We start from the raw sequence: 3644 nt of genomic DNA, 5'->3' as shown, positions 1-3644 counted from the left end.
CTCTAGTGCCAAATCCGTAAACGTGGGTCCAAGTATTGTTGGGCCCTCTAATGGCCTTGATCCATGCCTCATGATCAAACTCCAACCGGATCTACAGCTCCTCATCGTGCTTGTGCAAAAAAATCAAAGCATATGGTTTCTTCAAATAGAAAAGCAATTAAAATTATTAAGTTATTTAATCGGTAAGCAACATATATATTGAATATATATATATATATAAACACACATATTACTTACACAGATAGTCTTGGACATGTGCACAAATTCTCTAATACCCTTCTGCTGCTTACAAATGCATTTGAAGAGCTGAAAGAATGTCACTTGGTGTTGTTTTTCCTCGAACTGTAATCATAAAAAGAGAATAAGAATACAAAATACATCATTGCATAATATCGCAATCTTAACAACATAAAGAATTGTATTATTAAAGTTAATGAATTTTGTAGTATTAAAAAAAACCATATACTATCCCCTTTTGGTGTAAGGCAAAAGGCAAGAAACCGCTAATATGTTTTGCAACGCTATTGTCCTTTTCTATCAAGTGTTTTTCCTTGGCCTTGCGTGATTGTGACTACCACTTAAGCATGGACCATATACTATCAATCATTTGGTCCCATACCTCAACAATGATCTAGGGTCGCACCTTACCCTTCGTTAATAGGAGATCGACATGCATGCTGCCCTTGTCCATCTGGGCCTTGTTGTGCTCATTTGCTAATAAATTCTTAAGGTTGTCCTTGCAAATCTTCTCCCATATGGATTAAACCTCCGTTGCATTTGCAAATCGCCCATCTAAAATATTTCTACATCTAAGAAAATATATATGAATACAGGAAATTATAATTGATATACACTAATACTATATCCTTACGTTATCTCGAATTTACGCCACAAGTTATCCTTATGCTCTTGAGGAACCTACCTCCGTGTCGGCCAAGGTCCACTGAAGTTACTCCTAATAATCAGCAAAATCATCAGAGTAACGCCAATCTCCTCAAAAGTACTATGAAATAGACTTATTGTTAGTAAAACACATAAATTAATTAACTAAATTAACTGCATATAATTAATGATCTAAATTGGAGTATAGGAAATTACCTTCCTCTAAGAAGGTGCAGAAGTATCCATTAGTCCCAATGACTCAAAGTTGGCAAGCTGAGACTCGACCTTTGACCTCTACCCTGCGACATGTTGTTAGACGTAATAGCAACGTCTGGAGTGAGGGTTCCTATTGGAGTAGTTGAACTCGACATCGGAACCTTTGGCTGTACCGATTTGGAATTGGAACCGAATAATTGAGGAATTAAAGGGTCCTATTCAACACGTTTCTTAAATTTATCTCTTTGGTGACGAAAAGATGATCCATCAGCAAGAATTATCGATAATAATAATGAAAATAAGGCTTCTTCTTGTACTTTAAAAAGAAACACTTTTCATGTTCCATACAATATAAACATGATAAATGCTTGTGAGTGCTTCACCCAAACAGCATACCATATGTAAAGAAGTCATTAATGGTCCATAAGAGTGCTACTTGTAAAACAAAATTTTGGCAAGTAAAGGCATCGTATGTGACCACCCCTTCATCCCATAAAACTTTTGACTAATCTATCAAAAGTCAAAAAAACACATCAATTTTCTATTCAAGAGTTGTCTTCCCTGAGATGACCATACTAAGAAAGATGTACGATTGCTTCATGCACATCCACGAAAGTAAGTTATAGACAATGAGCTTTACTAGCCAAATAGAATACGGTTCGTTGTTGGCCCAAATGGACTAAAACCATCTGAACATAAATCGTGTCTGACGTAATGAGACTCAAAGGAAAAAACTAATTGGTGTGATTAAAATGTTACCAAGCCTCACCATTAACAAGATGCCTGAGTAGTCCATTATTAGATTGCTGTGTGGCATGCCATGTCATGTGTTCTACAATTTTGCCAGACATGTGTAGCTTTTGCAATCTCAAGATTAGTAGAAAGTATCGTAAAATCTTGTAAGGAATTTTTCTTCTCCCTTTCTCCCTTTGATTTATTCGATTTATACCGAGGATGACCACAACATGGACAATAAGACAACTCAAAATATTTGTTATAAAATAACATGCAATTATTCTTACATGCATGAATTTTCTGAAAGTCGAGCACAAGTTCCTTCAGGTGTATCTTCATTCTATAAAAGTTTTCCAGTAATAATTCATCCGATGGCAACATCTCTTTCACTAGATGCATCAGATGATTAAAGCATGCCTCACTCATATTAAACTTTAACTCCATAAACAATAATTGGAACATAGTTGATAATTTTGTGTTCTTATCACATCTAACCCACAAAGTTGTATCGGCATCATTTAACAACAAAAAGAAGAATACAACATTTGGATTTGGATCTTCAAGAGAGATCGATTCTTCTCGAGTCTCACCATTAAACTAAAACTCTAGTCGTAAAATATCCATAACCATTTCAGTATATGGATTTTCTACTATGACTTCATTAACAACTTCATTGTACTCACCAATAAAAATGTGCCAATGATTGGTCGGCATAGAATGATTCACCATGTGCATCCCATATTATATACGAACCAGTAAAGCCTTTACAAAATAGGTCTTCCCAAACCTTTTCAACAACCAAGAACTTGTTATTCATATGCTGAGAACAAGGACATCTAATCTTATTCTCAATCACATATCTTGGATGACTGAAAACAAATGAAATAAATTCATCTACACCATTCACAAATTCTATCCTAAGAAATTCACTTGAATCCACTTAAGAATACATTCAACTCCTATCTCGTTCCATTCTGAGAAAAATATTATAATGGGCATATGATATCATTTGTTTGCAAATGTTAACACAAACATCAATCGAAAACAAAAACCAACTTAAATACAGGAATTAATTGATTCTATATTATTATTAATTTCTTAAAATAAATAAAATATTAGATATTATTATTAATTATATTAATTACTTAATTACTTATAACACATTACATTAGTAAATTAACCAAATTGTTTATTTAACTCATAATCCTAAACCTTAATAATTAATTTAAATATTATTAATAATTTAATTAATTGCTTAATAACTAAAACATTTTTCAATTCAAGTAGTCAAATTATTTAATTAATTGAATGACACCTTAATTAATTTAAATATTTTTAAATTAAATAATATTACTAATTTAATTAATTACTTAATAAATAAAACATTTTTTCAATTCAAGTAGTTAAATTACAATTAATTTAATAAAACTTTAATTAATTTAAATATTTCTTGAATTTTACTAATTTTAATAATTAAATTAATTGCTTATGTAACTAAATTATTTAATTAACTCATTAACATCTTCACTAATTTAAATTTTTAAAATTTTAATAATATTACTAAATTACTTAATTGCTAATTACTAAAACATTGTTTACATATGATAATTGGTTAAATTATTTCATTAATTTAATAAAATCTTAATTATTTAAATAATTATAAATTTTACTATATTTACAAAATTAATTAAACCTTAAAAGTCCTATGTGAAAGCCAAGAAAAGCACACATAATACCAACAGATCACACACACAATACCAATAGTTAAGGAAAAATCCTATTTTCAATAGAATATATCTCAACAATAGATT

Source organism: Theobroma umbraticum, unplaced genomic scaffold, assembly GCF_002168275.2.
Source record: "Theobroma umbraticum cultivar Fairchild unplaced genomic scaffold, ASM216827v3 scaffold_56.0, whole genome shotgun sequence".
Classification (NCBI taxonomy): Eukaryota; Viridiplantae; Streptophyta; class Magnoliopsida; order Malvales; family Malvaceae; genus Theobroma; species Theobroma umbraticum.
The sequence above is the reverse complement of the archived record's forward strand: the minus strand, read 5'-3'. Positions refer to the sequence as shown.